The sequence below is a fragment of the Rattus rattus genome, chromosome 5, assembly GCF_011064425.1.
Source record: "Rattus rattus isolate New Zealand chromosome 5, Rrattus_CSIRO_v1, whole genome shotgun sequence".
NCBI classification, from domain to species: Eukaryota; Metazoa; Chordata; class Mammalia; order Rodentia; family Muridae; genus Rattus; species Rattus rattus.
Window position 1 is genome coordinate 97,647,871 of NC_046158.1, and position 22,738 is coordinate 97,670,608.

Below are 22,738 nucleotides of genomic sequence, written 5' to 3' on the forward strand. Positions count from 1 at the left end.
TTAGTCACATTCCCTATCAAAAAAAACAAAAAACAAACAAAAAAAAAAAAACAAAACAAAAACCCACACACCTATGTTCAAAACTGTTTTGAGAACTGGAAAGATGTTGTTAAAGAGGCAAAGACACTTGCCTCTAAGTTGGATGACCTGAGTTTGACCTCAGGAACCCACATGGTAGAAAAAAAAAAAAATGACTCCCATAAGTTGTACAAACTGTCCTTGACTTCCACACAAGTGATATAGCATGTACACATAAATACACATACTAAATAAAAGTAAGTATATGTGTCAGTGTGTAGGTGTGCACACGCACGTGTCTTTGTGTGTGTGTATGAAAAAATATAAAAAACTTGATTTGAATTCTTCTCCAGATGTAGAGCAATAGTTCTTTGGGACAAAAGATCCTTTCATAGGGGTTGCCTAAAGCCATCAGAAAACACAGATATTTAAATTACAATTCATGGGGTTGGGGATTTAGTTCAGTGGTAGAGCACTTGCCTAGCAAGCGCAAAGCCCTGGGTTCGGTCCCCAGCTCCGGGGGGACAAAAAAACCTAAATTACAATTCATAATAGTAGCAAAACTACAGTTATGAAGTAGCAATGAAACTAACTTTTATGATTGGAGTCACTTCTACATAAAGAACCCTATTAACCGGTTGAAGCATTAGCAAGTTTGAGAAGCACTGCTACAGAGGAAAGAGCACAGTAAACTAAAACAATGAAGTTTAATCCCTTAAAAACAAAATTCATTTTAGAATATAGACAGATACCAGGCAAGGTGGCTCACAGCTGGGACTGCTGAAAATCTGAGGATGCCATGGTTCACACAGTAACTTCCAAGCCACCTTGGGCTACATTATGTGACCTTGCTCTACCCCTGTCCCCCTCAAAAAAGATATGTATGCAGATTTTACCAGGCACACACATGCATCATTTACTGACAAAGACACACTCTGAGAAATATGACCTTGAGCTACTTCTGTTGTCATGTAAACATTATACAGTGGGCTTATATGAATACATAGGTATAGAAACTATTACACTCCTGGGCGATGTGGCAAAGACATGGTCCTGTATGTAATTCCAAAATGCAACTCATGAGTACAAAGTGATTATTCAGTACCCTGGAAGCTGGTTCCAGTGCTGCTCTCCTACACCACAACTGAGAGAAGCCAAATGAGGAACTGTCTGACATAGCTCCACATACTTTAAGTCACCGTTAGGTTATGTTTAAATGTGACACTTAGATAAGCATGATATAAATAGTTGTTTAGGGAATAGTAATGGAAAAAAACTGTTTCTGCTCAGAACAATCATAACCACCACAGACCCAAGGACAGAGCACAGAAGAGTCAATGCAAAGTGAACAGAGATCAGACAAGTCTGAGGGAAAATAGGATTTGTGAGCGGGTGAGGTAGCCCACAACAAAGTATGGCTACGAACCACTTCATAAGCCTGTTCATCAGAGTGCTAGGTCCGAAGCAAATTCAAGTTCTGCTTTTTGAAAAATTTTGAAGGTTTTAGCCCAAACTTGGTTAAGTACAAAGATGCAGAAGCCAATGCCAAGAAACACCAATTTAACAATCTCAAATTGTTATTTTATAGGAAGAGTGAGCTTCTGAATTTCTAGCATAAAATAAAACCAGGTAGCCCATACCTTTATAAGGAGGCAGAGGCAAGAGGATTGAGTTCAAAACTACCCTGGGCTATGTAGTGAGACCCTGACTCAAAGCACCAGAATGGGGGCTGAGACATTTCAGCATTAAGAGTGCTTGTTGCTCTCACATAAGAGCACCCACATGGTGGCTCACAACCACCTTTAACTCCAGTTGGAGGAAAACTGATGCTTTCTCCTAACTGGCCTGCACTGGCTCCCATATACACATGGGTACATCATACACTCAGGCTCACACACATATGAATAAAATAAATCTTAAAAAAAAGGTAACAGCAAAGTTTACATGCTGTACCATATATGAACCGTGAACATGTTACATTTAAGCAGCTAGTGAAACGTGGGTACATATTTTAGCATCCCTTTATGTAAAATTGAAATGTCAAGGGGGCTGGAGAGATGGCTCATTGTTAAGAGCACTGACTGCTCTTCCAGAGGTCCTGAGTTCAATTCCCAGCAACCACTTAGTTGCTCACAACCACCCGATGCCCTCTTCTGGTGTGTCTGAAGATAGCAACAGTGTGCTCATGTACATAAAATAAACCTTTAAAAGATGGAAACGTCAAGCACAGCGTCTGCTGTGCATACTGTTGCACACCTTTAGCCCCAGCACTCAGGGGGCTTAGGCAGCTTAGGACAGCCTGGTCTACATACTTAGTGAGCTGTAGGACAGCTAGAGCTGAATCATGAGACCCTGTCTCATTTAAAAAAAAAAAAATCTAAAATAGATTGTTACCAAGTGCTGTGGAAAGAGGGAAAGCAGTGATACCTTCTTTTAAAGTCACTGTTAAATGGTGGTGATAGTTGTGCAACTCTGCATATACTGAAATGTTCTGAATTGTGCCTGATTCACCTGAGCTGCAATCATATCTGATAAAGATGTTACTCCTTTGGAGAAAAAGCCAGCGATGGAAGTGCACACTTAGAATCTCAGCACCATGGAGGCTGAGGCAGGAGGATATCAAGTTCTTGGCCTTCCAGGCCAAAAACAAAAAACAAACAGGAAAAAGAAGAAAGAAAGAAAGAAAGAAAAGAAAGAAAGAAAGAAAGAAAAAAAGAAAGAAAGAAAGAGAGAGAGAGAGAGAGAGAGAGAGAGAGAGAGAGAGAGAGACAGAGAGAGAGAGACAGAGACAGACAGACAGACAAGACCGGAAGGAAGCATCAATAAGCCACAGTGAAAATGAGGAATGTAAATCATGTATCAGTAACTGGGAAAACTAAGCTGATCACCAGCGATGTCTTAAGGAGTTGAACCTCCAAATTCCTTCCCGATTCCTAAGAAGTACAAGAATGTAAATCAAAGAGTCCTGAGCACAGTTGCTTCTTAACTAAAATAGTTAAATGCCTTCTTCGGCAATATCCAACTTCTAAACTGTAGGGGGCTTCCATCCTCCGTGATTACGGAAGTAGTACTTTTCATCAGTAAGCTCAAGAAGGAATTGTCAAAGTAAGATGACACTCGCTTAGATGCACTGCGAAGGGGTGTCACAGACTCATTCCTAAGTCTGTGCACGTGTCAGCCTGTCCCCATCTAACACCAACTAGCAACTTGCATCATTTCACCCGTATCGTGGCTCGCTCTCCATAAACTGATACTCTATCAAGTCCATAGATCTCGTTCGTTTAAATTGACAGGCAGAACCCTCACCCGGTTCCTGGTCCAGCCCAACAAGCCTCCGCCCTGCCCCTCCCCACTTCCAAACCCACACACGTGTTAGACCGACACCGCCCCACCGGGTCCCACGTGCACCTGGTCTAACACTCCCCACGTGTGGGTGCTCCACGGGCTTCCTCGGGTAACTGAGGTCACCCATAACCCCAGAGCTCCAGAGGTACGACAGAAAAGCCGAGGCCCAGGTCTCTGAGGTCCCAACCCTATGGGGAGTGTCCACACCCATCCTCTCTACTAACCCCAACAAATCCAAGGGCCGGGGGCGACGGCCCCTTTAAGAAGCGGCCCAGTCGTCGCCCACAGAGAGGGGCGCATAGGGGCCTACACTACACCCCCTCCGTCCACCCGCCCACGTCTACTCAACCTCACCTCGGGCCGAGGGGCCCCGCCGCCGCGGCGGCGGCGGAGGGGGGGCGGGGTGCGGGCGGGGTCCGGAGGGGGGGGTCGCCCCGCCGACTGTGGAGCCGCGGTTCGCTCTCTGAGGCCGAGGGACGGTGACTGCGTTGGACGGGAACGCTCCTAGCTCGCTCCCTCGGCGGCTCCTGGGACCCCAAGATGGCGGCGGCGCTGAGGCGGCTGCGGGCGCTGGGCCGGCGGCGGCGGCGGCCACTTTCACTCACTGAGAGGAGCGGAGCAGGGACACGGGGAGCCATGGCGGGGGGGAGGAGAGGCGCCATAGCCAGGCCAGAACAATCGAGCAGGTACTCGGCTGGCTTACCCCCGCCCCGCCCACGCTCACTGCTAGTCGCTAGCCCGTGTCCACCGACAGTGCCGCTACGGTCGGCCCCGTGCAGCTTGTACCCCGCCGCAGCCGCCTGACGCCCCGCGCGGACCGGGGTTCTGGGGGAGACCCTCATCTATACTATCTGAGTGCAGATTGGTCGGGGCTGGGACTGGCGAAGATTGCCGAAAGGCGACGGGGAGGAGGAGGATGTCATCGCTGGAGTGAGCAAGCAGATCTCGCGGGAGGAAATGTCGCGAGAGCTCAGCGGCCCTGCAACCGCCTAAGAAAGGTTACTTTTTCCGGAAGTAACGTCAATGGAAACCGCCCAAGATCCTGGGAATAATTTTGATCTTGCCGGTGGGAGGGGCTACCTGGCATTCCCTCTGGAAGTTTTCTCCAGGTAGTGGGGCCTACCCTGAAACCAGTTTGGGCAGGAGCAAGTTCTTGTACATGCCAACTTGGAGACGTCTCCTAGTCGTCTTCCTGACGACGCTGTCCACCTTCTGCGCAAGATTTTACTTTCCATGCACTTTCCTTTTAGCCAGTGGGGTGAGTTGCCCTGCCTACACTTGAGCAACCGCAGGATTGGGCGGGGCGGGGGGCGGGGCGGGGTTGTTTTGTTATTTTATCGGAGTTTGTTTGTGGACTCAGTCTTTCTAGCTCATGCAAGCGTCCAGCTCAGGGAAAGTCTCCTGCCTCAGCCTCCCTAGTACTGAGGTTACGTGTGCACCATCATGCCATCTTCTGTACTTAATCCACTGGTTTCCAAGACTGTAAGGAATTGTTAGACTTCACCCTTTCGTCTTCTGCAAAAATCACCTGTTGGCTTAATACCTGTTTTGTCTGTACTGTGCCTTGAGCAACTCCCAATTGGGTCCAAGTTGCATCTTTTGGAACTGAACTATTTAAAGACTAGACAATAGAAAAAAAATGCTTTTTAATTTTTTTTTAAATGTCTCTTGGCCTCGATATGCCTTAAGTTCAGGAAGGGAAAAAAGTCCATAAACAAGACCTTAAATTTTTACAAAGTTTAACAGTAACACTTATTTAATAGGAAGGTCTGGCGAGACAGCTCAGCAGATAGAGGCGCTTGTTACCAATTCTGACAACCTGACCTGAACACCCACATGGTACAAGTAGAGAGCTGACCCCTGCTTATTGTCCTCTGGCTACCATATATGTCCTCTGTGATATATATATATATATATATATATATATATATATATATCTCAATGTATATATTTTTAATTACAAAAATAATTCTGCAAGTCAAAGCAAGCCCGTTTTTAAAAAAGAGAAGACCTCCAAGAAGTCTTACGTTATTTTGCCAAAATAGCCTGCTCGTTACTGATACAGAAATTTTTGTTTTGAGAGGTAGAAAAGCCGCATGTCTTACTGGGAAAGAACTGCAAATGCTCAAAAGTGGCCCCCTCATCACAAGCTCAGCTGCAGGGAGAACGGGTTAGAGAATTGTTCGGATGTTCTTCCCCACATATCAGGTGCCTAGTTGGGCAAGGTGCCACCAATGCTCATGAAGGGAAAAAACAAAACCGAGTTACATGGATGTGTTCTCTCTTTTGTACTTCTGATCAATTTAATTGTAACAGTACTAGCTGTATCAAGATAATTCATCCCAGATGAAAAATGTATTTGCCTCCATTTCGGCTCCTAGCGCCTCATTTGGGCTGGTATTCTGGCACTCCTGAACACTGCTGAGAGCTGAAACCCAAGGGCTCCATCTAGTGTCCAGTGAATCCTGCTCGAGGCAAATGGATCTGCCCCTACAGTACATCCTGTATGGCGGCTATGGATTGATCCTTGAAAAGTACAGAAGATAACTTCCTCATGGGACTTAAAGGAAGGGGTGGGAGCTGCTAAATTGCAGACTCTTGACAAAACATTGTAGGCTAATCAAAAATCTCTAGTTGACCCTTCAAAATATTTTGGCAAATTATCAGATGTACTGGTGGTATCTAGATGCCAATGGTGAGAATCTTACACACACATAAGACAATAAACAAGTTTTATCAGTCAATGTGTTCCTAATTGTAAACAGAAAACTACAAATGGTGGTTGGTATTTTAAGAGAATTTTGGGGGGGGGATTTAGAGCCGTGGGAAAGCCCTTCCCCAGCAAGCGCAAGGCCCCGGGTTCGGGCCCCAGCTCCGAAAAAAAAAAAAAAAAAAAAAAAAAGAATATTTTATGGAATAAGGAGATGGCTCATCACTAAGAGAGCATTTGCTGGTCTTGAAGAGGACCTGGCTTTGGTTCATAGCACCCACGTGGTGGGTCACAGTCCTCTAATAATTCCTGTTCTGGGGAATTTTCTGGCATCCCGAGATTAGACATACATGTACATATACATGCATACATGCAAACAGTGATACAATTTTTAAACATTGTTTTCATGGTGCTTAGTAGAAATGACTTTTAACAAAACAAGTTTACTGTGACAGAAATCAAGCACAGGATTCCAAACAGCTGAGGTAAATAAAGTGATGGGCCCAGCTTACAAGAGCATTCCTAAAAGCCTAGAGTGGAAACAAAGGGTTAGAAGAACCCAAAGGATGGAGGCAGTGATCAGCCCCCTTTAAGAAGTCAGTGCAGGACTGTAAGGGAGAAGGTTACTGAGTTAGATTGCCAAGGGTAGGGGAGACTGCTCCATGGGTAAGAGCACTTGCTCTGCACACAGGAGGCCATACATTCAAATCCCTAGCACCCACATGAAAAAATAAAGCCCCATACAGCTGTACATGTCTGTAATCCTCGCACTGGGGGACAGACAGGCACATCCCAGGAGCTCACTGGTCAGCCAGTGAGGCAAAAGCTTCCCATTCATTCAGTAAGAAGCCCTGTCTCATTCTGATAAAGTGCAGGCTGATAGACGCCACATGATTCACACCGCTAGCACGTCAGTGTGTACACAACACACTATACAAACAAAATGTCAAGCTGAAGAATCTAATAAAAGAATTGGGAAAACAAGGTTAAAACTCTACTGTTCGAATCAGACTCAGAAGGTGGAATTTCTAATGAAGAATGAAAAAACCCAACAGTTCTCTTAGATCTCACGTGCCCATCAAGAGAGAAGACAAGAAGACCTCCAAGAAGCCTGTGTTATTTTGCCATGTTATTGTTGTTATTATATTTTGGCAGGGTAATGCTAGGGATCAAATCCAAGGCCCTGAGCATGTGCTCCCCCCCTGAGGCACACCCTCACAATGGACAGATCACATATGGTCACACAATCCTCTTGCCTCTGCCTCCAAATAAAAGTATGGGCTATCTGGTTTTCTTTTATGCTGGAAATTCACAAGCTCCTCCTTCTATAAAACAACAATTTGAAATTGTTAAATTGGGGCTAGAAAGATGACTCAATGGTCAGGACTGCTTGTTGCTTTTAGGACTGGAACTTGGTTCCTAGCACCAGTATTGGTTCTTAGCACCAGTATTGGGCAACTCAAAACAAACCAGCTCCAGGGTATTTAACACCGTCTTAGACATTCGTATACACGCAAATACATGTAGCATGCATTTAATTCTAGCACTCAGAAGGCAGAAGCAGACTTTCAGTGTTCCAGACCAGTTAGGGCTATATAGTGAGAGCCTGGATTTTAAAAAAAAGGGGGGGTTGAGATTTAGCTCAGTGGTAGAGCGCTTGCCTAGCAAGCGCAAGGCCCCGGGTTCGGTCCCCAGCTCTGAAAAAAAAAAAAAAAGTATATATCTTTTAAATGACCTCCATATCCCCCACATTGGTTTATGGTACAAATAACAGTAAGGAACAAATTACTTTTCTCATGAATATGTGAACTTTCCTAAACACCCATCTACTGATGTTTAAAAAAAAAAAAAAAGTGAGAGATGTTTCAGTGGAAAAAATTCTTGTCCTGCAAGCCTGACAACCTAAGGTGAATCCCCAGGATGTGTGGTGGAAGAAGAGAACAGACTCCTGGAAGTTGTCCTCTGACCTCCCCATATGTACTGTGACATGTACACATATGCATTCAAACATGTTAGTAATAAAACTATGAGGGATTTGGAAAACACCTTACCCTGGCCTTCTGTAGGGTTTGAGATGCAGCCTTGGTGATACACACTTTAAGCATAACTGTTTTTATATGCCTGAATGCCCAGTTCCTCTACTTGACATGCTCATAAGACAGTAGTAGGTAACTTTTTTACCAGGCTGACTAAGGGTAGGAGTCTGACCTGAACCTGCCTGTGCCCTACAGATGTTCCCTGCTACAGAAAAGCTCCAGTCTTTTAGAGGACTAGGAGAAAACCTAGACCAGGTAAGAGAGGTCATAAAGCAGCCACAAGGCAGGAAACACACTGCAGTGACTGCTTGGGTAATTCTAAAGGAAGGCTGTGAAATACCTAACCTCAGGATACTGGTAAAAGAATGTAGTCATTTCCGGCAAATCTCTTAATTTAAAAGTTAGAAGATCAAGCAGTTCTTGAGATACCATCCTCTTCTTTCTACTGCAAATACTAAATTATCTAAAATGGTTTGCATTGGGACTAGGAAAATATTGAAGGATTCCTGCCCATTGTTCTCCTGGTGCCTTACATTCCCTTAACCACCCTTTCAGAACACGTTAGTATATTATATGAGACATAACGCATCCCTTTAAAAGAAAAAAAAGGCTCTTGGGGAGGGATTATTGCTCTTGAGTGGCAGAACCCCAAAACTCAAGCCAAAGGCTTTCCTTGGACTATGCATGCATAAGAGTCTAGCCATCCAACTACAGTCTTTGGGAGAGTCTAAGGGAGACCTAAGAGACTATTAACTTAAGGTCTCCTACAGAGTGTGTATGTGTTAAAGGACCCAGGACGCTGCCAGTGAAAATACTCTTCAGAGTTTAAATTTCTTGGCTTTTAGGGAACATAATCGCTGTAAGAACAAATGCAAATCTGTCAAAAGTCCGGTAAGCACTTAGGATTCGGATTCTCCAGGGGCACACAAGTTCACTTGAGAAGTTCACTATGTGTCACCCCTATGACAACAGTTGGGTGACATTCTGGGGCTAGCCAGAGGTTGCCATGGAATTTTTTTTTCTGAACATGTAAAGGGCAGAGACCTACAATAGACTTAAGAAATGCCTGCTGTCAGTCAAAGGAAAAGCAACTAAAGAGATCTGCCTACCTTTGCCACAGGCCACCACTATCTGGCTTTTTTTTCTCTTTAATTTTAAAAACAAATTTCTAATAAGTTTTGGTGCTTTTGTACATGGGAAGAGGGAAGTACTTTTTTTAGTATTATCCACCACTTTTGTTATTGTGTGGTTCCTCAACACATTTAAGTCAACCAAAAAGGGATAGCAATACCTTGCCTCACAGATCTATATAATGTTCTCCAGAAAGCAGAAAAGCTCACTATGGGACAGTGCATACACAGTGTCCAAAAATGAGGAAAAAGAATGTCATGTGGTGGTGCATGCCTTTAATCCCTGCAGAGGCAGATTCAGGTGAATCTCTGAGTTCAAGGCCAGCCTGGTCTACATAGGGAGTTCCAAGACATTCAGAGCTACATAGAGAAACCCTATCTCCAAAGGAGGAGGACGAGGAGGAGTGGGGGGGAGAGAAGAAGGAGAAGAAGAAATGAAACAGTGAAACCGGTTCTTGTCTGACTTCAAGGGAATTGAGAAGATACCAGACCATCCCTCTATCCTATTAGGCTTTATTTTTCTTTTTGATTTTTCAGAACAGGGTTTCTCTGTGTAGCTCCTGCTGCCCTGGAACTTTCTCTATAGACCAGGCTGGCCCCACTATCACAGAGATCTGTCTCCAGGGTACTAGGATTAAAGATGTAGGCCATCACTGCCCAACTGACTTTTTAATGTGTCTGGATGTTTGCTTGTATGTTTGTGCACAATGCACATGCAGTATCTTCAGAGGTCAGAATAGGAGACAAGATCCCTTGGGATTGGAGTTACAGTTGTGAGACACAGCGTAGGTGCTGGGAATCGAACCCTGGTCCTCTAAAAGAACAGTCAATGTTTTTAAATGCTGGCGGCTCTTTAGTATTCCCTCCTCCCTTTTTATTATTGCACATGATTTCTTCCTACAAAAGCTCTATATAACTCTATGCAATGCCCATTAATTTCAGTAAAGCACTTTGAATTAATAACTGACTAAGTGTTCCAGTAGACTGGGACTGACCCCACAACCATTGAGGAAACAAGACATGGATGGAACTGTTCACTATCAGTTTTATGGATCAAGGACAATGTGGTGCCAGACAAGCTGCTGTCAAGTTTGTAAGATACCATTTGAAGGATTCCCCCTCCCTTTTGCCCATCCTGCAAGCACCTAAGCACAGAATGCTGAATTTGTGGTCTCCTCTAGAGCTCTTGAAGTTGATAAAAATAAAGCAGTTGAGTAGATAATAAGACTGACTGCAGGTGTGAATTCCCAGTGTTCACACTCATGGCTTTCCCAAGAAGCTACTCGCCTCAGGGAATATGAATATTAAATATACTCCTGAAATTTTGTCTGATTTACAAGACATTGATGAAACAAAGAAACTGTAGGGCTGGAGAGGTGGCTCAATAGGCCACAGCGCTCGCTGTTCTTGCAGAAGACTAGAGTCAGGTTTCCACTCAGACAGCTCACAACTCCTGTAGCTCCAACTCCAAGAACTCCCACAATTTCCGGTTGCTATGGGCATTTGAGAAGACATTGACAATAAGAAAGCTGTAGTTCATTGCCTAGGACACCAAAGGAAAATAACAAAAAGAAATAAAATGGCTGACCAGGCTGGATGCCAGGGAACCATAACCCCTGAGGCTCTTTTTTAACTTTGCAAGTTATTTCAGTAGCATCCCCATTACACTCCTTAAGGCTTAAGATGTGTGAGTTTTTTATTTAGCTTTACTGGATGTGGACACTACACTTTAAAGAAAAAAAATCCTATGACTGGAGAGATGGCTCAGTGGTTAAGAGCACTGACTGCTTTTCCAGAGATCCTGAGTTCAATTCCCAGCAGCTACATAGTGGCTCACAACCATCTGTAATGGGATCCGATGCTCTCTTTTGGTGTGTCTGAGGACAACAACAGTATGCTCACATATATTAAATAAAATCTCTTTTTAAAATCCTGAAATACCTACGTTGTCATTAAAAGATCATCTCTACATCTGGACCACCTCCATGTATTCCTGATGAGCATGGGAGCCCTCACTTCTCAGACTGTACCCAACACATGGTTGAATTGCACGGATGTCGATTCTCTGTGGTTTAATCTGACTTGGACTGAATCCTTCTCAAATACTAGAAAGAACAAGGACATATAGAGCAACAGACGGAACCGACCCAGTGACATTCTGCTGACTTCCACTCATCCTTTACCCTTGCAATATTTACAACTTAAATACAGCTGGATGTGATGTGATGCCCAAGGCCTTTAACACAATCCTCCGGGTGGCAGGCAGATCTCAGCAAGTCTCCAAAAAAAAAAAAGAAAAAAAAAAAAGAAAAGAAAACAAAACAAAACAAAAGACAAAAACAAAACAAAAAAAACTTAAATGGACATGATATAGAAGAAACTCAAAGTGACAGGGTTGGTGCTATAAATAATTTGTCAATAAATTTGCTGCACAAAGTTAGAATCCAGTTAAGGAAGCTGCGTAGAGTAGATAGTAACAGGCCAACTAGGCCTGTTAGAGATTAGTGAAATTGAGAGCATCCACTAAGGGTGGATGGATGCTAATGTCTGTTCAGCAAGACTGACTTCCAATTGGGCTCCATTCCCACAACAAAGGGATACTACCCTGCTTAACAGCTGGCCATTAGGCTCACTCCCAAAGGATGCCGCCCAAAAGAGGCAGCACAGAGGGTCAGCAATTGTTAAGTCCTGGTCTACTGCTAAATCCCCTGTGCTTTTATCAGGAAGAGCATAATTCTGCCTCATGGGAAAAAATGAACTTGGGTAACAATTATTCAAACAAGCAAACAAAAGTAAAGAAAAACCCAACAGTGGTGTACTTAAACACTTTAGCCGAGCTTGGGAAAAAACCAGAGAGATTCTGGCAGTATTTTTACTGTGTAAATCTCCCATCTGCCCATGTGGCCAGACTTGCAGATTCCTGTCTGTTTAAATTGTTCAAAGTGGAGCCAGGACCTGAAAGGGAAGAGAGCATTTACGGCGTGTACAAGCCTAAGTAAGGTGTGTGGATAAAGTTGGTAAACTCTTCTGGCCGTGGCTGGCTCCTTTCTAAGCCCTAGTAGGAACCCATCACATTCTATATAAAGCAGCCCCTTTTCCTTTACTAATCTCTTAAGTGTTCATAGTGATTTCTCACTAGGAAGGCATATTAATATTAATTCTAGAACAAATACACCTCACAAGTCTCTGAAGTAACCAAAGACTAGAAGATGTGTGACCCAAATAGCGATTGAAATTTTCTCTTTAAAAAGGCAATAGAGCTGAGGATATAGCCCAGTAGGTACCATTCCTGCATGCACTAGTCCCTGAGTTTTTGTTGTTGTTTGTTTGTTTGTTTTGGTTTTTCTAGGCAGGGTTTCTCTGTATAGCCCTGGCTGTCCTGGAACTAAATTTGTAAACCAGACTGGCCTCAGTCTCAGAGATCTACCTGCCTTTGCTTCCCGAGTACGGATTAAAGGTGTGCACCACCATACCCTGCAACTTTAATATCTTAACACCACTCAAAACTAGGCATGGCAGTACACACTTGTAATTCCATTACTGGAGAGGTAAAGGCAGGAGGATCAGAAATGCAAAGTCGTCTTCAGATACATAGTCAACTCAAGGTTAGCCTAGGCTACATGATACCAAACCCCCGCACACACTCACAAAAAGAAAAAAAGGTCATCCCACCACTCAGGACTGAGACAGGAGAATCTTAAATTCAGCACCATTGTGAGTTTTATATGAGAATCTATCTTAAAAAAATTTTTTTAAGTCAATAGCCAGGTAGGTGTGGTGATACATGTCTTTAACCCCAGATCTCAGAGGCAGGAGGATCTCTGCAAGTTTGAGACCTGCCTTGTCTATTGAGATCTAGGATAGCTAGAGGAACATAGCATAGAGAGAACTTGTCTCATATACATGTTAACATATAAATGCTGGAGAGATTGTTCAGAGGTGAGAAGAGCTTCCAGAGAACTGGAGTTGGGTTATTATCACCCATGTCCGGGAAGCCCACCACTGTCTGTAACTCCAGTGGCCTCCAAGGGCACCAACACATGGCATATACTTATATATACATAAATAAAAATAAACTTAAAATCTTTAAAAGGCAAAAAACAGCTAACTTGACCCTTTGGGAGTAGCATAATTGTGTTTAGCTACATGTTTCTCTTTCCCTTGAAAACTAACCTTAATGGTTTCTGTTTACATTTACCTTGTTGCTTGAGCCTGTGTATACATAGATAACTCTAAGGGTTATCTCCCAAACCCTGCCTAAAACAAGATATGTAAGTGATAGTATCTTCCAAAACTTGTTGATTCATGACCGAACTGACCTCTTGGCTTTATCTCTGTGTTCTGACAAGTTATCTGATAAGCTGGAAAGGTGTTGAAGAACCTTGTGAGTATCTGTGTGAGTCTCTGAGTATCTGTGTGAGTGTCTGTGTATATGTAAGTGTCTGTGAATAGCTGCAGAAGAAGGAGAGCATGCCAATGGGCTCTCCGGCCAGCTGCTGTCAATCTGTCCTCTCTAAGACATAAGTACTCCGCCAACACCAAAGCTTCTCAAGAACTGAGGCTGAAGATGTAGTCCAGAGGTAGAGGTCTTGTCTACCACGTATAATCCTCTGTGTCTGAACACCAGCACCAAAATCCCAAAACCAAACCTAGGTACTTATACACCAGGAAGGTAGATCTAGGTGTACTCTTCCATCTACTCTCCTGTAGAACCTTGCCTTAAGGAGTAGTAGAAACACAAAGAGTTTCAAATCTGTCACCTTTGAAATTATGGCTAGTGAAACTGCCTGAGACAACTCAGGTGGGGTGCAGGGCAGGCAGAGAATAGAATGTTTAGCTAAAGAAATCTTCAACAGCCAGATTGCTAAGGTCTAGACCATAGCTTGGCTAAGCCAGGAAGGCTGTGTGGACGAGAAATGGCTCAGTGGTTAGAAGCACTTCCTACTCTTCCAGAGGCCCTTGAGTCCACATCAGGTGGCTCACAACCACCTGTAATTCCAGCTCCAGGGGATCTGACAGCCTCTTCTGGCCTCCACAGGTACTTTTCTAGTATGTACACAAACACATACACATAAACACATACTTAAAAACTTTTTTTAAATAGAGAGTTATGCTATAGCAAATATTTCTTGTTGTAATTACAATATTCATGTTTTTTCATCTTTATTAACTTGAATATTTCTTATTTACATTTCGATTGTTATTCCCCTTCCCGGTTTCTGGGCCAACATCCCTCTAATCCCTCCCCTTCCCCTTCTCTATATTGGTGTTCCCCTCCCCATGCTCTCCCCCCGCCCCGTTACTGCCCTCCCCCCAACAACCACATTCATTGGGGGTTCAGTCTTGGCAGGACCAAGGGCTTCCCCTTCCACTGGTGCTCTTACTAGGCTATTCATTGCTACCTATGCGGTTAGAGCCCAGGGTCAGTCCATGTATAATTTTTGGGTAGTGGCTTAGTCCCTGGAAGCTCTGGTTGGTTGGCATTGTTGTTCATATGGGGTCTTGAGCCCCTTCAAGCTCTTTCAGTCCTTTCTAAGTTTCCTTCAACGGGGGTCCCGTTCTCAGTTCAGTGGTTTGCTGATGGCATTCGCCTATGTATTTGCTGTATTCTGGCTGTGTCTCTCGGGAGAGATCTACATCCGGTTCCTGTCAGCCTGCACTTCTTTGCTTCATCCATCTTATCTAGTTTGGTGGCTGTATATGTATGGGCCACATGTGGGGCAGGCTCTGAATAGGTATTCCTTCTACCTCTGTTCTAAACTTTGCCTCCCTATTCCCTCCCAAGGGTATTCTTGTTCCCCTTTTAAAGAAGGAGTGAAGCATTCGCATTTTGGTCATCCTTCTTGAGTTTCATGTGTTCTGTGCATCTAGGGTAATTCAAGCATTTGGGCTAATATCACAATAATCGTGTTTTAAGATTCAAACTAACCTGGGGAATATCTGAAAACATGTTTCCTGGCTTTATCAAACATCCCCCAGGAGGACTAGGCATGATGACAAACACCAGTAATTCCAAAACTTGGGAGATAGAGGAATGGAGAGCGCGAGGTCATGCCCACCTACAAATCAAGTTTAAGGCTAGCCTGAGCAACTATAAGAACTAGGCAACAGGGATTGCGGATTTAGCTCAGTGGTAGAGCGCTTGCCTAGCAAGCGCAAGGCCCTGGGTTTGGTCCCCAGCTCCGAAAAAAAGAAAAGAAAAAAAAAGAAAAAAGAACTAGGCAACAATGACTTCCTCACGGTTGTTTTCTGGGATTTTCAGGGTACTGAGTCTATCTATTCTTGGCTACTTAAGTTGAAATGTTAATTTTACTGACCTTATTTGTGACTTCCGTTATAATTAAATGTGCTTCAAAATGTTCAGGAAAACAATGGCTAAAGAAACTGAGCAGTGATTCCACAGAACCTTTAATTTTTCTGCAAGAAATATTGAGCGCATCAAATTCATGTGAAACAGTTTCGTTCCTCCACTACAAGTGCACAACCACCTCACATTTATCAGCTACTTCTGTTGCTGTGATAAAATATCACGACCAAAGCAACTTAAAAGAAAGAGAGGGTTTTGTGTAGGCTTACGGTTCCTGAGGAAGATGAGTCCCTCATGGTGGTGAAGTGGTAAACATTATGGCTGGAGTAGCAAGCTTAGAACTCACATTTTGAACCAAAAGCAGGAGTCGGAGAGTGAACTGGTAATGGTGTGTGACTTTTAAGTCTCAAAAGTTGCCTCCAGGAACAATTTTCTTCCAGAAAGGACACACTCCCTAAACCCAGACTAACAGCACCACCAACTGGAGACTGAATATTATGTCTGAGCCTATGGGAGACATTCTCATCCAAACCATTGCACCATCCCAGAAGAAAGCGGCCTATCGGTCGTTGTCCCTCATCCTTCAAGACTGAAGAATTGGAAATGAATTGGGGTTTGTAACTGGGCTCCATAATGAACTAAACACTAAGACCTGGCGGCAGATCCTCGTAACCCAGCACTTGAGAGATGCAGGAACTGTTAACCCCACTGGAGAGAATGAGACCGCTACCACAAGGTTAAGCCAGATTTGAAGCAAGCTTTATTAAATATCTGCCAGGAAGATGGACTCTGGCCAGGTCCATTCCTGGGTTCCCAGAAAATGTTGAAGAGTCACATTTTCCAGAGGCATAAAAAGCAACCCTGGCAGGGGCAAGCTTACATTCTAACATACTTACTGCCTATGTTCCTCCGCCTACATCCAATCAGGCAAGTGTACAACATCCTGACATAGTTCCTGCCTATATGTGACCAAGCACATCGAGTGCAGCTGAGTCAAACAATTTTGTTTGGAGGAGCAAAAGTGTGTTGGTTGCTCTCTCTCATAAAGAATTGCCACCAGCATTTCGGGAAGTGTCTGTCATTGGGCAGGGGGCTTACAGGTTAGAGGCACTTCTCTTCCACGAGTTTCTCAGGCACAATAATTAAAACTTAAAACAACTTTGACTCTCAAAGCAAGAGCATCTTCAGCTAGATAGCCGGTTGAAGCTTAGCCTGAGCTCTGCGAAACCCCCTTCTGACTCCGGGAGGGATATGTAAGATGTGCACCTCATAAATGTACCTGTGAATATGGAAGAATGCGTTTTGTTTGGCATGTTATCTTTAGGGAGCCCATGGTAGAGGATGGGATATTGGTTCAGAACTATCCTTCTTTTCTTGTAATCTTACTTTTACCAAACTCCTAAATCAGATTTGGTGCTGGATGAGCTGTGAGTACACCGAGCTTGACAGAAACGGAATCAAGCAGTCAGGGCGTTCTGGAGAATGTCTTTAATCCTAGTACTCAAGAGGTCATCAGAATGACCTGATTCAGGCAGGAATATGTGAAATATGTACCTTAGTCCCTTGTCCAGGGGTCCCAAACCAAACACTGAATATTATATAAATTATGTATATATATTAATAAAGCTGTTTTCTAAGAGTTTTGAATCTGTTCCACTCTAAAGTTGATTCTCATTTCCGTTTTTATTTTTAGTTCTGGGAATGGAACTTGGCCTACCTAATGCTAATGTTTTAGGTAAGCAATCTCCTACCGAGAAAAGTTAACATCCCAAACAAAACTCGTTCTTCCTGTGTTCAAACTAGCCACACCTTGACTACACTTCCCCATCCAAATTCCTTTAATTATGGATAGCAAGTACCTGTGTGTATGGATAGTATAACCTGTAGGCGGGTTATACATTGTTAAGAAAATACTCACTGTATAATGTTACTCCCGCACAATAATTAGTCTGGGGCTCCCCATTAGTCTCAAGAAACCAGAGCACCACAGGTTATGTGAGGCGGCATAGGTAGCTGAGAAGGCTGTGTGTGGGCTTTAGCATCGCAGGGTTCTACGAAATGGAACCTTGTTCACACCAGCACAGTGAGGTACTGAAAGGTATAATTCACTTGATAGGTGGCTATCTTAATCAGGGTTACACCATGACCAAAGCCACTTGGGGAGGAAAGGGTTTATTTGGCTTACAATTCTACATCACTGTTCATCCTGAAGGAAGTCAGGACAGAAACTCAAACAGGACAGGAGCTGCCACAGAAACTATGGAGAAATGCTGCTTACTGGCTTGCTCCTCATGGCTTACTTAGCTTGCTTCCTTAGAGAACCAGGACTATCAGCCCAGAGGTGACATCACCCACAGTGGGCTGGGCCCCTCCCACATCAATCACTAATTAAGAAACTGCCCTACAGGGGTTGTGGATTTAGCTCAGCGGTAGGATGCTTGCCTAGCCCTGGGTTCAGTCCCCAGCCCCAAAAAAAAAAAAAAAAAGAAAGAAAGAAAGAAAGAAAGAAAGAAACTGTCCTACAGGCTAGCCTGCAGCCCAATCTCCCACAGGCATTTAATCATTCTTGTTTCCCTCCTCTTAGACAAATAAGTATAGCTTGTGACAAGTTGCAAAAAAAAAAAAAAAAGAAGAAGAAAGAAAAGAAAAAAGAAAGAAAGAAAGAAAGAAAGAAAGGAAGAAAGAAAGGAAGAAAGAAAGAAAGAAAAAGCAGCTCAGTGGTCACTTACTCAGCATAGTACAGAGGGGCAGGGTAGAAGAGGGTTAGACCTCCCTGAAGTTACAGATGTTCTTTCCTCCCTTACGGTGCAGCCTTCAGCACTGTAGCAGAAAAGCACTTGCTTAAGGTGATCCATAGACTTCTTGTTTTAAATTCACTGGACTGTGTTTTTTTATTGCTTTGAGGAGCTGGGAATTGAACCCAAAGGCTCAAGCATAGTCAACATGTATTCCACCACTGAGTTACACTCACAGCTCCACACAGCTGTCTCTGTACTCAGCATACACTGGTCTGGAACTAACAACCAGCTTGCCTCTGCCTCCCACACTAGGATGACAGGCGTACACCACCAGGTTTGTCTGGCTTTAAAGTTAAATCTTCTTTGTTTCTTTGTTTCTTTCTTCCTTCCTTCCTTTCTCTCTCTCTCTCTTCTCTCTTCCTCCCTCCTCCTCCTCCTCCTCCTCTCCTTTTTTCCCTTTGGATAGGGTCTCTCCAGAGCCTTTCACCTTTCACTATCCTGAGATCCACCCACTCTACCTGCTGATTGCTGGGATTAAAGGGATGGGCCACCACACCCAGCCAAAATGAAGTATTTCTTAAATGCATTAGTATATTATATAGGCTAGCATGGATGGCACTCTGTTTGAAATGACATGAAAAAACACAGGGGGTTGAGGCTACACCTCAGTGGCAGAACCTAGCATATGTAGAACCCTACGTTCAATCTCCAGTACTTTTAAAAAGGGGGAGGGTAGTGCACACATTTAATACATAGGAGGCAGAGGCAGGTGGACCTCTGTGGGTCTGAGGCCACCTTGGTCTCCAAAGTTCTAGTTCAGCTAGGGCTACACAGTGAGACCTTGTCTCAAAAAGAAAAAAAAGGGGTTGGGGATTTAGCTCAGTGGTAGAACACTTGCCTAGCAAGTGCAAGGCCCTGGGTTCGGTCCTCAGCTCCGAAAAAAAAAAGAAAGAAAGAAAGAAAGAAAGAAAGAAAGAAAGACAAAAAAATCAGGGATTTTACATGCACCCAATTGCCTTGAACTTATTCCCTCCGTGTAACTAAAATTTTTTTTTTCTTTTTTTCTTTTTTTCGGAGCTGGGGACCGAACCCAGGGCCTTGTGCTTGCTAGGCAAGCGCTCTACCACTGAGCTAAATCCCCAACCCCATAACTAAAATTTTTTTTTTCTTTTCTTTTTTTTCGGAGCTGGGGACCGAACCCAGGGCCTTGTGCTTGCTAGGCAAGCGCTCTACCACTGAGCTAAATCCCCAACCCCCGTAACTAAAATTTTTAATCCCTTGGTAACCTCCTAGTTCACTGCCTGAAACTTGATAGGTGAACTGTGGGGCTCAGACAACAATCTAAGATGTGCTGGTCTCAGCCGGTGATGATAGTGTGTGCTTTAATTCCAACAGAGGTGGGCAGATCTCTGTGAGTTCAAGGCTAGTCTGGTGTACGGAGTGAGTTTCAGGACAATCAGGGCTACACAGAGAAACCCTGCCTCAGAAAACAGCAAAAACAACAACAAGAAATATATATATTCAGTCTCTTTCTTGTCTGTAGAGCTGATAGTAATGAAAGTTCACTCTTTCTAGAAAAAAATATTATGTAGATACTTGTGCGTGTGCATGTGCATGTGTGTGTGCATGTGCGTGTGCGCGTGTTTATATTGTAGTGGTCTCTTCCTTATTCGGATGACTAATAGTAGTAAAAGTTCATTCCTTCTAGAAAAAAAAAATGTTTCTTCCTTGTTAGTATGGCTGATTAAATAGTGAAAGTTCACTCCTAGAATCAAATGGCTCCTGATTCAACCGCCTGTGACTTTAAGTCAGTTTGAATAAACAATCAGGAGTATCCAAGTCTTCTACTAAATTCTCCATTATTTCTTCCTCTCCATTCTTCAGAACTTATAATCAAATTTAGGGTATTCCAGAATGTGCAGTCTATCATAATACCTGAAAAACAAAACAAAAAAATATTAGAGAATCCTGGGGAAGGTCTCTGAAAAATGGTGGGTTTTGTTGTTTTTTTTTTTTGTTGTTGTTGTTGCTGCTGTTTACTGATTTGCTTGGTGGATTTCTAATTTTCATTTTATGTATATGGATGTTTAACTTACATGTATGTTAATGCACCATGTGTGTGTGTGGTGCCCAAGGAGGCTGTGTTAGACCTGGGTCAGGGGTGGGGTGGGTTGGGGGAACATTTCTAAGAAAGTCTTATTAAAGCAAGCTGTATTTAGAAGTGTAGAAGGGACTGACGAGAGGAATTCCTATCCCGAAGTCGAGGTTTCAAAGAGCAGCCAGACCCTCCCTGTCTTTTGAGGGCCCTTTTTTTTTTTTTTTTTTTTATTCCGGAGCTGGGGGACTGAACCCAGGGCCTTATAGGCCCCTAGGGCAAGCGCCTACTGTTGAGCTAAATCAACCCTTTGAGGGCCCTTTTTTAAGGGACGGGTTAGGGTTGATAGAAAACAACTGCTGAGATAATTGGCTGTTAGCACCTGGACAGATAGAGTAGGGACGCAGGCTCAAGGTCATCTGTAGGGTACAAAAGCGTGATAGTAGCACCTGGACAGAGGAATGGGGGACTCGGGCTCAAGGCCGTCTGTGGAGTAGATAAGCGTAAGAATACATCATGTGCAAGGGGAGTCACCTACCACAGATGTTCAGGGGGTTAGCAAGGCAAAGGGGTGAGTATACATCATCAGTTACAAGTTCAGCATAGGGTGAAAAACATGGTTTGCAGGATAATTAGGCTAAAGAAACAGAAACTTATTCTTGAAAGGCATGGAGACTTAATATCAATGTATAACACGTGGCCCTTAACAAGGTGGCTCCTGTTCTGATTCCACATCTGGAAGAGGATTTTAAACTCCTTAAGACACACTAGAGTTTGAGAACAGTGGCTTGTGAAAGGAAAAAATAAGTAGTCAAATCACAAGAAATAAATTAGATACCTTTATCAGTAAAAGCAACACACAGTTCTAGGATGACATTAGAGTCGGAAAGGAGGCAAGGCAAAGCATGTAATGAATTTGTCATGAGTGAAGAGCGAATGTACAAAAGTTTGAAAATATTTTACAGGTCTGACTTCTTGTGTCCATGATGTGATTTGGTCTTATTTGTCTTGAGAAAGTGTCTAACAGTATTGCTCAGACCTGTAGGCTCTAGTCCCCGGGTAGCTGAGAGGACAGTCACATTGTCCCGCATTGAGTTTCCAGGTTCTTAGTGTCTAGTCAGGAAAGAGTAAATGTGCAGTTTGTAAACACAACCAAGTAACTTTATTCAAAGGGAAGCTGTAAGCATAGGCCCCAATCAGACCACATGCTCTGAGACTACTTATGGAGTCAAAAGGAAGGGAGGGTTGGTCACTACAGGGTATTGTTTGAGAGGTTCTTTATTTTGATCGACAAATTTAGTTATGTAACCACTTTTCTACTGCTCATGCTTGACTGCATGATTACTCAGTTATACATAGGCAGAAGTAGATAAGTAGGAGGTTCTCCCTAAAAGCTCATTCAGAGAACAGTTTGCTATGCTGCACATTCGCTCAAAACCAGAAGGGTATGTGTGTGCATATTACACACGTACAGGTCAGAGTTTCAGTCTGTGAAGTGTATTAACAAAAGAGACCCCTAGTCTAAGAGAAATGGAGTCCCAGGTTGCTACCATATTCCCTATACTTCACCTCAACATGCCACCATGCTTGGCAATGAAATTACATTAATTATGCTTTATTATTTTGTTTTTTTACTTATTAAGGTAGGGTTTCTCTGTGTAGGTTTGGCTGTCCTGGGACCAGCTCTGTGGACAGATTAGTCTCAAACTCAGAGAACTGCCTGCCTCTGCCTCTGGAGTGCAGAGATCAAGTGTGTACCTCCACTTCCCAGCTGTGGTTTCGGTTTTTGTGTACAGTCTGTGAAGTGGCAGTTCTAGGATAGAAGGCGTATGGTGGCTCATTCTTCTACTCCCAGCGCTCAGGAAGCACGGCTAGTCAGATACCTGTGAATCTGAGGTGAGAAAGGGATAAGTAGTGAGACTCCATTTAAAACAAAACAACCTAAACCGAGAGGTCCTAAGCTCAGTCAAAGGGGTTAGGGGGTTGGGGGAGAGGGTGGTGAGGAGCTTAATGAGCCAACAAGCACTGAGCTAAGACTTTGACGTTTTTGTTGTTTGGTTGGTTTTTGGGACAGGGTTTCTCTATATGAATCTAGCTGACCTGGAACGCTGTAGACCAGTCTGGCCTTGAAGTGACAACAGAGATCCCCTTGCCTTTGTGTCTCTAGTGCTGAGATAAAGGCGTACACCACCACTGCCCAGGGTGACTTTCTCATTTTTAAATATATCTTAAACTCTGGCCATGGTCAACATGTTTTCTTTTACCTCAATCTTAAGTATTCTCAGACCACACATTACACATACACACACACACACACACACACACACACACACACACACACACACACACACACACCACA

The 22,738-nt window shown here is 43.6% G+C and overlaps 1 protein-coding gene across 1 annotated transcript in view; it reads right to left on the reverse strand.

Moving 5' to 3' along the window:
- The window catches only part of Ino80 (INO80 complex ATPase subunit), a 96,686-nt gene extending 92,199 nt beyond the window's left edge, over positions 1-4,487 (reverse strand). The window contains exon 1 of the mRNA XM_032903970.1: positions 3,718-4,487. The gene's annotated coding sequence lies outside the window, so the exon portion shown is untranslated. The remainder of the gene's footprint in view (positions 1-3,717) is intronic.
- Positions 4,488-22,738: the final 18,251 nt, after the last annotated feature.